Below are 12702 nucleotides of genomic sequence, written 5' to 3' on the forward strand. Positions count from 1 at the left end.
GAGTGATTAAAAGGATGGCATTCCTACTGCATCTAGACCCTCTTATGCCCTGCCACAGTGGCAACAGACAGCATTGCTACTGCCACTTCCAAAAATGCCTCTGGATGGGACACTGCTCTGTGCAGAAGGGAGCTGGACTCCTACAACCTGTGTAATGTTTCTCATGGATTCTGGGCCCATGCTCTCCTGCTTTCTGCTGGACAGCTCTTCACCTCAGCAGTTAAATATGTGACAGTGCTGTCACCTTAAACAGGCAGACTACAGAACACCACATACAGCAGAGCACCATCAATTCAGTCACTGAGTGACACGAAGTACAAAGAGTGATTAATCTTTCCTACACAGACAAGAAATGATTGATTTGAATAATTGCCCAAGAATATTCACATGACACTCGAACACAGTCACTGTCATGATTACCAATATCTCTCTTCCTCACAGCAAGTCTATAATTGGCAGGAGTGTCTTAGATAATTTATACAGCAACAAGATTTTCACACTTTCCCAGTTTTGGATAGTTGCTAATATTTCATAAGACAGTCATTTTGTCATACAAGGGAGCTTTTGGCACATCTGTTGATGCCGACTGTCATTGGATTTCTCAATTTTCCTGTCTTTTTTATTCATTGCCACTAGTACCCATCTATTCCTTTTTTGTATTTTGGAGATTTATATTTAGTTGAATTTAGATTAGTGCAAGTGTTTTTCTACATTTAGCAGAAACATCTATTTCAGGTTCATATATGAATGGATGTCCTATTATAATGAAAAAATTCTTATTGCTTAATAGCTTGCCTGTATCATGTTGTTAAATAAGCGAATGGCTAAATAAATCAGGCGTTTGCTTATCTAACTGTCCTGCATTCCAAACTAAGCAGACCACTCCAAAAACCAAGCAGAAGCTGTCAGCACTCCAGGAGGAGCTAGGAAAGAGCTACTCTCTCCGTTGCTTTGCTGTCATGCTAGTGTGGATTGCCACATGCTGCTCACTTCTGTGCTAAGTGGGATCCAACTGCTAGCAGCAGAAGCAGGGGTTGGTGCCCTGCTTGTGGGACTGGGAAGTCTTCTTGTTCTCTTAGTATCACCATGGAACTAGTGGGTAACTTAAAGTGTCATTCTTAGAAGTGTTTTTTTGATCATTCTTTGTATAGAATAGTCATGTGTGCTTACCTGCTTAACAGCACAGGTGCTCATTTCACCTCATTTTACCTGAAACAAGATAAACAAAGCCTTAACCTTCTTTGGCAACACTAGGAATTACCCAGCCCTTGGGCTTAAAGAGTGAAACACTGGGATCAGAGCTGTGCTTTCAGAACACCCAGTGTCCTCACCACCTCACAGGCACAAGTCATTTCAGTGGCAGCATTGCTCAGCAGCAGATTTATTTCTTTTTTTTTTTACTCCTGCATGTGTTTGACATCAGTGTGTGAAAAATTGCTACTAGAGGGCAGATACTGATCGTGATACAGCTATTACTGGCTGCCAGGTACTACAGAGATTGGGGTCACTGCTTGCTTTTTCCAAAAGAGAGATAGTTTAATGAAATCTTGCTCTTTGGAGGCAAGAAATCATTTATCCCCTCCAAACAAATTCATAGTCCTGAGGTAAAATGACATGAATATGTATAATTTCTTTAGTGAATTACATGAATTTGTAAGAGAGGTTTGAGGCACATAGCACTTTCAAAGTCCCTCATTCAGCTCTTTTGCATATGCTGAGCGGATGTGCAGAGAGTTCCATGGTGCCTTCAGTCCCAAATGGCTTCACTGATGTTTTTGGCTGAAATGGTTTTCCTTGCCAGGATGATTAGGCAGCAGCACACTCCACGGATATTGCTTATTACCTCTTACAAGACTGGAATCACTGGTGCTCATCCAGTTTTTCATACTGGCTAGTTGGCCCGCAGGCTCTGCTGAGCTGTGATTATACCACAGGCACACTGCCACATCCTTTGGGATTGTGTGTCCCACTACCCCCACCAAATGCATTTCACAAAGCTGACATTTAAAAAATCTGAGTGGCTAAACCCCAGCAAGATCCTACCAACTGCTTGTGTAGATCCTTCTCTCTGTCCTGCTGTGGAAAGGATAAGAGCACAAGTGCCCACACTTTCTGCAGCACACAGAGGTAGGGAAAAGCAAGGGAGAGCAGAGGCATTGGGTAAATGGCCAAAAAAGCTGAGGCAGCTTCACACAGAGACACACAAGAAAGAAGCCAGTGGATCTAGTTGACTTCAGCTGAGCAAGGCTTGAAGTGCTGCAGTCCCATGTGTTGATGTTCATGAGTAGAAACATCAGTGACTCTGCTGGGTGGAGTCAGGTTCCAGGGCCCAACCCTCTGGTATTTTCTCATTCAAAGAGGCTGCACATACAGAGAGAGCTATAGCCCAAGTGTAGAAGGTGATGTGAAGAGAAGATGTATGAGTTAGAAATATTCCAAAGTTTGTTTCAGGTTCGAGATACAGCTCTGTCTATTGAACTGTAAAGAGTGGCTCAACAGTTCTAGTTCCCAGCTGTGAGCCTATCCTCTGCCTGTGCCTGTAAAAGCTGATTTATTCCCTGAATGGTCACATCAGAAGTGATTTGGGCAATATAACGGAGAGACACTACGTTGAAGCTCAAGTTCAGACCATGCAGTGTCTTCTTCTAGGTCCCATGCTGTACCTACCAGCCTTGTGCAGATGTCTTGGGCAACCTAAACTGTCCAAAATTGCACTAGGCACCTATGCCTGGGCACCTGAAGGGACTGTCTCTGCCATTAGCACATTCACACTGCTTCCAACAGGTATCCCCTGTAAAACCTTCCATTAAGGAAAACACATCCCTACCCTGTATAGATGATGTGCTTAAACAGATGTGGGACTACAAACTTCTTACTCCAGGAATAAGAAATGAACTGGTTTGCATGAAAAGTTTATCAGATTATGCTATTTTTCCCATTGCAGGTTATTCTGAAGCAGACATGACAATAAATCACCACAAGCCTATGAATATTTCATAGAAACACATTTCAGCTTATGGGTGTTCTTTTTTTCTAGAATGATTATGTCTGTGTCTTTGGCCATTCATTGTCTGCGATACGTGACTGGCCACTTGATTCAAATTACTGGAGTGTCTGGCTTTTGACTGGTTCATTAAATATTTCATAACAAGGAGGAAAAGTAGCGCCGCAGGTGACACTTACATGAATATGCAACCAGGTATTTGTGAAATCTTAGTCAAGATTTCTACTCATAAATGTTTTGGGAAGATTAATAGATCTCTCTAAATATTGTTGAAATAGTGACTTTTTATTCCAGTGAAAATTCCAATGAAATAATGAAAATTGTGATGATAATGATTATTTGGCACTGCTGCTCTAGTTAAAGGGATGTGGGTCCAACATTCTGAAGTCTCTCCACTGGACTATAATTCAGAAACTTAATGAGAAACAGAGTAGGTGGGATTTCTTGCAATGGATTTCATTAGTCTAACAGTTTTGAAAAAACTGAAAAACAAATCTCAGAAACTTGACATTTGTCTTGTCAGTCCATGGGAACTCAACACCAGAATTCATAGAGACCGTAATGAAATTAAACTTTAAGTAGCAACAAGCATTCCTGAAAACCCTCAGTTACTGTTTGATCTCTTTAAACACAAGTTAATTCTTCAGATTATTTGCTGCAAAATCTGTTAGGCAGAAAAGAGAGGCCGGAGGAAGGAGCACTAAGCCTTTAGATTTGATTTCCCCCAAATGATTATCAGCTTTTCAGGAGCAAACTTTTCAACGGTTAAACTTTTATATTAAATTCCAGCATGCATGTTTAGCAGTCCTGTCACTCTGGGAGCATTTAACTATGCATACAAACACCAGCTAATGTGAAAGATGCTACCAAACCTCTATCTGTCCTTCCCATTGAGTGAGAGCTCTGTATGGGCTTGGAAATGGGAAGCTCCCATGAGAAACAAAAGCCTCGGTGAAGTGAATGACAAAAGCCCCATTGACTTTGGGAGAGGCTGGGAGCAGAGGTGCTGTACACAGACGTGTCCACCTGCTCAGGCGATTCTACCTAGTTGCAGGCTCAGCATGTTCTCGGTGGTTTATTCAAGCTGTAATGGTCTCTGGGTTGCTCTGGTGAAACCTGATCACAGTATTTGCTACGTTTCACCACCATGTGAAAGTCACCTGCCACCACTGTCACAATTTTCCTGCTGGGAAAGAACCTTCCCGCACTAAGGATGCAGGTGCCTGTGATGTGCCAGGTTTTCCTGGCGGATTTGGAGCCGTGTACTCATCATAAGGACGGCTGCCCTCTGCTTTAGCACCTCTTCCTGACTGGAAGAGGGCAAGGAGTGTGGGCAGCAAGGAAGAAGCCTGTCGGGCAGGGGGAGTGAGAAAGGGCCCCAGAGGGACAGGGGTAGGACAGTGTGGGGAGGTGGTGGGAGGTACAGCAGAATAGGAGTCTCGGGGGAGACTTCACTGCCCTCCACAATCACCTGAAGGAGGTTGCAGTGAGGCGGGGGCAGGTCTCTTTTGCCATGCCTAGCATGAGAGGACTAAAGGAAATGGCCTTTACTGGGACAGGGAAAGATTCCTGTAAGCTATTAGAAACAAATTTTTCACGGTTAGGGTGGTCAGGCATGGGAACAGGTGGCCCAGGGGAGTGTTGAAGTCACCATCTCTGGAGGCTCAAGAGACACTTGGACCTGGTGCTGGGTGTTTTAGGGGTTACAGCGGTAGGGCTGGGTGGACACTTGGACTGGATGATCCGAAAGGCCTCTCCCAGCACTGATGACACTATGATTCTATGATTGTATGGAGAATGGAGGAGATTTGGGAGAAAGACAAGGAGCTGCAGGTGGGCAACGCAGACGGCTGGGAAGAGCAGAGGGCTGCAGGAAACCCATCAGCCGAGGAGGCTGGGCAGCCTGGGAAGAGAGCCGGGTGGGGAACACGCCGGGCTGCGGTGGGAGCAGGGGTGGGAGCTGGCACTTGGGGCAGGGTGTGCGCGAACACCCCGAACAGGGCCGGGGGCAGGGTGTGCGCTGAATGCGGGGACAAGAGCAGGGCCGGGCTGTGCGCTGGACGCGGCGTGAGAACGCCCGACCTGAGGACGCCCGACCTGAGGGCCCCCGAACTGCAGCCTCCACAAGGCCCCTCTCCCACACCGCGCATGCGCGGCCGCCGCCCCGTTCCCGCCGCCGGGCGGGGACACGGTGAGCAGGGGGCGGCGGGGCCGGGCCGGGCCGGGCCGAGGGGCGGTCGCTGCCGCGGGCGGCAGGTGAGGCGGTGCGGGGCGGCCGCGGGGCGGGGGCCGGCCCGGGCTCTCGCAGGGGGGCGGTTCGTGCGGGGTCGCGGTGACTGCCGCCTCCTTCCCGAAGGGAAAGCGGGTGATGGGGAAGCGGGGCCGTGCCCCTCGCGGGCCGGCGGTGACCCCAGGGCGGGGAGGCGGACGGGCGGGGGAACCCCCGGGGCGGGGCTGGCACCGTGGGCTCTTCTGCAGGGCCGGGCAGGGCAGCGAGGGCGGCCCGGGCCCAGCGGCCGCGGGGAGGGGAGCGGTGCCCGCTCCTGCTGCTCCATTACAACTCCGATAACCTCCCCAGAGGTCAAAGGCGCCGCAGTTCAAAGCCTACTGGGGCAGGTAAAGATGTAATTATGTTCTCCTGACAGTTTTCCTTGATGGCTGAGTGCCTTGGGACACCACCCCCCGAGCCCCCCGACACCTGTCTTCGGCTCTGAAAGCTCAGTAATGAATTCGCGAGTTTGGCCCCGAAGGATAGGGATGCCGGGTTTATCGCACCCTGCGCCTTTTTAATTACCGCGTGCTGACTAAGCAGGTGGGAAAGTTTCTCTCGCCTGTGTCAGCTCTGGGTGCATTATTGCACAGGCACGTTCCCAGGGTGGGCTCACCGCTCTCTGCTGGGTCCCCCTGCTTCCTTCCAGCCCCCCTCAATTAACCCAGTGTTCAAGTAGGCTGTGAAGATAAAGGCTCCATGTTTGGAGAAATAAATAAATAGGAGAGGCACACACTTCTCTGGTGATGAGAATAGGGGCTGTATCTGAACAACTGCTCAAGCCAAGGAAACGTATCAGTGTTTTCACACCAGTGCCATAGTTGGGTAACTATTGACAAATGCTGTCTTTTAAACGGTGACTGCTGACTTTAGTAATAAAACAGAAACGGCTCCTTTTAAGAGCAATCTCAAAACGCTTGAACTGATTGATTGGCTTGTTAGCTGAAGCCTTGACTTAGCTGGGAACCAGAAGAGCTCTTATTCTCCGCAAGGACGTTCTCCCTGAAACAAATCTGACTTATGCTAAACACATCAGCTAAACACATGACAGGGTGTTTATTTTGCAATGTCATTTTCAAAACCGTGGTAGATACCAAATGCGTGAACTAGATACGGGAAAGCTGCCTTGCAGCCTGCTTTTCTGCCAGAGTGCATTTTGAACGGTTTATGATTGCAAGGCGGCAGCTTTACTCGGAGTCTCACATTTGTGTTTTAATTTGCTGTCATCAGAGCTGGATTTCAGCTTCCAACACTTGTGAAGTGTGCCATGAACATGCACTCTAGGTGCCTGGGGTCATGTTTTGGGACTAATTACTTAGAGCCCACACTTTTTTTAAGCAATGTGCAAAATGGATTGACTATATGGAAATATCTTTCCAGTTAAATTTCCAGTCTCCTGAGTTGCATCTCATTGTGAACTTACTGAGGTTTGCTTCAATCATCTGGAAATTGAATATTCTCATTCCCCTTTTTCTCACCCCCTTTCTCTTAAAAAATGTTGCTTTAAAATGTTCCATGAATTCTGTGGGTTTAAATGGTTCCCTGTTATATCAGCCCACATTCAGCTGCTGCTCCCCAGACTTTTTAATGTATTTGGTCTGTGCTCTAACATAGCAAGGTCTTTAGGAGATTTAAAACACACATTAGACTTAGAGATCTTCCACGAATAAAACTATCAAATGATCATAGCCATAGATGACTTTTGTCAGCAGAAGAAACTGCTTTCTATTTAAAATGGCTTTTCCAGTCAGAGTGTATCTAGGCTGTGAAGGAGTGGATTTTTCTAGGAAGTAGTGGGAGGCAGGAAGAATCATGAAAAAGAAGGTGGCGCAAAGAAGAGCATTAAATCACAGAGCCAGAACCAGATCAGAGGTCCTCAGCTATGCAGATAAAATTCCTTCAAGAGGACAAAGAGTCTTCTCACACTGTGGGACAGTATTTTCTTAGGTGTGTTCCAGGGTGGTTGCAGAATTCAGTGTTTACAATTGAGAGGTGGGGTGGGTCTGTGGCTCCACAAAGGTCAGGGAAGAGTGGGCTAGGAAGGGTCAGGGGAGTTTTGGGGAAGATGAGAGATGCTTCCCTGTTTTGCTGGCTGCCTTCCTGAAGAAGGCAGTGGCTGTCCCTAAGGGACTTGGCACCATTGGCACAGAGCACTGACTGAGGGTTAGCATTTGCTGGTGGTTCAGCTGTTCCGGATGAAGGCATGACATGGGACCCTCTTCCTTCTCCTTTCCTTCCCCACCTTTCCTTCACTTTCTGTGGTAGAACGTGTTCCCTTCTTCTCCATCAGCACTCCACCTACTCCAGCACCACTTTGCCACCTTCCCTACACAAGCATCTCTCCTTGTCCTGGAAGCCAGCTGGTAGGTGTGAGGGGCTGGAAGAAGGCAGGTTTCTTTCTTTGCCTTCCAAGTACGCAGGTTGTGCCTGGTGGCGCGGGCAGGGGAGAGAGGGCTGCTCACAGCCGGACAGTGCCCGGCATCGGGCTCGGCACGGGGGAGGCTCAGCTGCGGGCGTTCAAAGCCAATTACCGGACGCAGTCTGTGTCTGACGAGCTTCAGTTTCATTAGCTGCCTCCCAGGAGTATCGAGCTGTGCGGCTCACCTTTGCAGAGATCAGAGTCTCCTCTGTGATGTTATTAGGTGTTTTTAAAAATAGCTTCATCAATCCACTTTAAAAGAGCTGGTCTGCTCTGATAACAGTGCCTGCTGGTTCTTTTCCAGATAAGGAACTTGTCACTTTTCCTGCTGTCATACATGCAGCTTCTGCCCTATTTAGAATACAGTATAAAAAAAAGACTACAAAATAACCACCAGTCTTAAGTAAAGATTTATGTGTTTAGTTTAGGACCAACTGAACACACCTTACTTAACTGCTGTGGACAGTATTGGCTCATGAGGAAGTTAGGGTCGAGCAAATACAGATTTGAAGATAATAATTTCACATACCAGTGTCTCGAGGAAATCTTCATGATAATGTCTCTTATATAACAAAATGACAACAGGCCAAAGATACCTTTTTTTCCCCATTCTGTCCCAATTAGTGATTCATTAGCTTTAAAAAGAATCTGAAATACAATACTGTTCATGTATGTGTGTCATCTATACAATGGTGGGAAGGAACCAGATGAAATAGTGTAAAACCAATTTCAGTTTCTTTTGGGGGTCTGAAAAGAGGTTCCCAGCAGTATCATGAGGAAACTGCACTTGCAGGACATACCTAGTAATTCATTCTATAATGGTGTATGCAGGAGTAGTGTTCTAATTTACACATTTCTTTGATGTTTTGTGAGCAGATGGTACTTTTAAAAAGGTCTATTAATTCTCTGGGAATTTGGTAATGCCTGATTGCTGGGGGATCAGAAAAGGGTAGTAGTCAAAGTGAGACTCCTGACTTCTCTGCTCTCAAAAGGGAGACAGCCCTCTGCAGCCTCATTTTTAAGCTACTATCTTTTTAGAAATCCTTGCTTAAGAATATTCACCAGTGCCCTCAGCATAAATTTGGAACTTGTTGATTGGTCTTTGTGAATTGGACTGTTCTCCATGAACCAGTCATTTGTTATTACAGGTAAAAGATACTGGGGCGATCATGGCTTATTGTGGGACACGCTGCACTGTGGATTTTCATAGGAAAGCCTTTTACTGTTTGCCTTTTTCTCATTTGTTTCATGGTTCCTTTCCTTTAATTTTTCCTTTCTCTGTTTCTTTCTCTTTCATCACACCTTTGAATTGGTTCATGTACTTCAGGCAGCTGCCCAAAGTGTTCACAGCACAGAACCTAAGTACCTATTTGCACTGTGACGTCAAAGGATCACATTTTGAAATTACAACTTTTCCTTTGAACAAGAAGAAAAAAAGGTTTCTGGTTGCTATGGTGATGAGCGCTATATAAATGCCTATAAATAAATAAAGTAAACAGCTGATTCATGGACTTTGATTTACACTATTTTTTGCTTTTCTAATGAGATATAATTAAATATCAGAATGGGAAGAAGTGACTTTCTATCAATTTTATTAAATACATGTTATGCCTTCTCTTTTACAGTATTTCAGCTTAGAATGATTAAATAGTAAGATGTGTGTTTTTCTCTCTATAGGAAGTTGATGGTTTGAAAAATCATAGTCTACTGTTTACAGAAAAAACTTTTAGATGCCAAAAGGTGCTCCAGTAAAAAGGTGGTGTCCATTTTCACTTTAATCAGAACATATATTTTGAGCTAAATGCTTATTTTTCTTATCTCTGAGAGACCATTATAGCTGTTGCAACATTTAAGTTCCAGTCAAAAGTACCTATAAATGTAATTATGTTCTTTTGCAGTATTTGAAACCCCACTGGTGCACAACAACAAACTTGAAAATGTCACTGACTTTTTCTTTTATGTCAAAATGACAAAGGCACGGTGAAAAATCATATATTCCTTGTAGAAGTTCGAGGAGGAGGGGAGAATTGGCTTTTTCATAAGCCTTTTGTTCTCAGGCCTATGATGGAAAAGTAACTTTCCCTCTGTGCTAAAGGTGACAATTGTAAAATGGATTGGATGGAGACAATAAACAGCGCACTGGAGTAATCCCACACACGGGTGTTTCTCACTCAGGAAACGGGTGCACTTGGATTAACACCAGAGGAGAGTCTATAATGGAATGAGCTGTCTTTAGGGGAAGGAAAAAAGGTATATGTGATATACAGAACTCCTCCTTGGTTAAAGGATCAGTCTGGTTTCTTGGTGGAAACTGGCCTGAAGAGAGATTTCCTCAGCTCTGAGCTGTGGAGTGCAGCTTGTGCACTGATGGGGAGTAGATCTGCTTTCTACCACAATCACACCTTTGTATTCAAAGCAACTGTCAGATTTCCAAAGGACTTGGAGCACTCTCCTGTCCTATTAAACAATGATAAAATAACACTACATCCTTCACTGTCTTCCTTCCCTTTGTGCATTCAGATTCATGTCTGTTTGCTTTACCAATTAAAAATATATTTGACTAAATACCTTTTTCTTCCAAGTGTAGGTAATTGGCAGGACAAGGACACGTATTTTTTTGCAGTTACACACAACTACTTCTCACAGAGCAAAAGATATATCTGCACACAGCTGTAGAAGGCAGGACAGAACTGGAGCAAGGAATTGTGTCCCTGAGGGTCTCACTTGAGCAGTGACAGCCTGCTCCAGTTTGATTTACATTTCATAGGCCTGTCACTTTTGTCACAGCTGAGCTGCTGCTGTGGCCAGGCCGGTGGTGCTGACCTGAAGAACAGTGACGGCGTCAGTGAAATAGCTAAAGAGCTGCTTCTGAACCTGGTGTTTTCTGCTGTGGGCCTGTGCTCACCTCTCAGAGGGTGGCACAGTGTCCCTGACCTAGCACAGCACTGTTTCTTGTGGGCCTGAGGCTGGAGCAGGTCGTGCCTCCTGGAATGGGATTTGTACTTCACATGTATCAAAGGCAATTTTACCTGGATTGAGGGTAGGTCTGTACAGTCAGTGTTTGACCTGCATGACTGACAGTGGACAAGGCAATCCAAGGTCTCTCCTAAAAGAGTTGATGAGGTTGCAGAGGCTGATGAGGTTTGTAGGCAGCCTGAACCCAAACAGAATCTGCTGCCTGCCAGAGCAACAGGGAGATGGGAAGGGTGGTAAACAGGCAGTCTTGAATGTGCTTCGAGTTTGCAGCTACTCCCAGGGCTAACCACATGGTTTTGGAATTGCTGGAGACCAGGCTGGTGCTGGAGCAAGACCGGGCTCCAGAGTCATTGACAGAATTTTCTCAATTGAAAAGCAGCATTGTTAGTGGTACATACTGCCTCTGATGGAGAGGCATCTTTATTTAGAAGTCTTTTCTTTGGGGAGGAGGATGAAGTATGCATATAGATATTAATGACAGGACAAACTGTTGAGGACAAGCTGGAGCTGTTGTGTATCTCCTTTTCTGCCATGGTTAGGACAAAGGGTGAAACACTGAATATACCAGATTTTTTTTTTTCCATTCCTCGGAAGCTCTGCTTATGTGTGGTTAGGACTTCTTTTCTGTCAGAATTTTTTTAATAGATTGATATGATCCAGGACCATCTGGTGGAATTTGCTGTTGTCATATCTAGGTTTTCTGATGTATTGCCTGTCAAGTTATGTTGTATGTTCAGATGAATTTCTTATATGATCTGCTGACAGCTACTGACAGCCCTGAGATGGGAAATTGGAAGCCTGGGGGGAAAAACAGAGGGGCAGAGCTAGGTTTAAAAATGTAACTTTGCTTGCTTTTGATTGGTGGGCTTTTATTTCTGGTATTTATGGTGACTTTTTTTGTGAAGAAAGGTGAATGAGTGAACTTTAAACCAACTGCTCCTAAAATACTTTAATTTTACTTGGAAGGTCTTGGAAGTCTGCCTGTAGTTTTGTTGTTGATTTTTTTTTCTTTGACATTGGGCTGCTTAGTCTTTCTCTTTCCTTAAATCTCCATCTGTAGACAATCTCACACCTACTTAAATTGCAGTCTTTTCTTTATCCTTTACTCCTCAGTCCTTATCCAATTCCTCTTTATAAAAATCTCAAAATATTTTTGTATTTGTTAAGATACCATTAGGTATCCTAATAATCATACTATCTCATTGTGTTAATCCTAAATCCTAATATGATGATAATTCTGTAGTAAAATGAACTTAGATTTTTGACAAATTCATATTAACCTTTGCAGACAGAACATATGCATAAACATAATAAGCAACTCCAAAATAACTACAGTAGTTCTTTTCTTGCTGGTATAATACTCAAATAATTAATTGAAGTACATGGGTTTTGATGTAGAGGTCCATAGTGCAATTGCATTTCCTCACACGCTGACAAAGATAATGCTCTGCTTTGTAAACCAGAATCCAAACAAACCATAAGCACTTCCATTTTGTTCTTCATTTTTTTTTCTGCCGCAATTTGAAGCTCCAATAGTAGCAATTACAGGCTGGTGACAAGATAAATTTTACAACTTGTTGTCATTCATCATTTTTCAGTTGGCTAGATCAGAAAATAAATGATTTGTGTTTGAACTTTAAAAGGTTTTAGTTTATATAGTACTAGTAGAAAGCATAGTACAGGTATTTCTGAATGAGTTGGGAGGAAGCCTGTTTGTAGACAGAGGTGGGATTGCACTGTAAATGCATGTCCAGGTGTAGCTCTACACAAAGACTCCCCTCCATTCTCTCTCAAAGCTGTCCTGGTTACACCAAGCCTCCTGCTCATTGCATCCTGCCTAAATGTTGTTGAAGCTGGAAGTCACCCTTGAAAAGGAAAAAGCTTTCTTCCGTGGGAATTTGAATATTAAGATGACAGTCCCCAGGCTCAGGGGGCTCTTGCTGAGGAAGAAGCTGGGAAGCATTTACTTGCCTCTAGTTACTCCTGTGAGCCCAGACTTTCTGGTCTGGGCACTGTGAGTGCCTGTCTGTAGCA

General features: G+C 44.7%; 1 protein-coding gene across 5 annotated transcripts in view; it reads left to right on the forward strand.

Annotated features, from left to right (window-relative positions):
- The first annotated feature begins 5212 nt into the window (after positions 1-5212).
- The window catches only part of POMGNT2 (protein O-linked mannose N-acetylglucosaminyltransferase 2 (beta 1,4-)), a 30986-nt gene continuing 23496 nt past the window's right edge, over positions 5213-12702 (forward strand). The window contains exon 1 of one of the 5 annotated variants that reach the window (XM_083857506.1): positions 5213-5260. The gene's annotated coding sequence lies outside the window, so the exon portion shown is untranslated. Of the gene's footprint in view, positions 5261-7512; positions 7637-9903; positions 9943-12702 lie in introns of those variants that run through there. The other 4 variants (XM_083857507.1, XM_083857508.1, XM_083857509.1 and 1 more) reach the window with 4 other exon arrangements.

The sequence above is a fragment of the Zosterops lateralis genome, assembly GCF_965231275.1.
Source record: "Zosterops lateralis genome assembly, chromosome: 1".
Lineage (NCBI taxonomy): Eukaryota > Metazoa > Chordata > Aves > Passeriformes > Zosteropidae > Zosterops > Zosterops lateralis.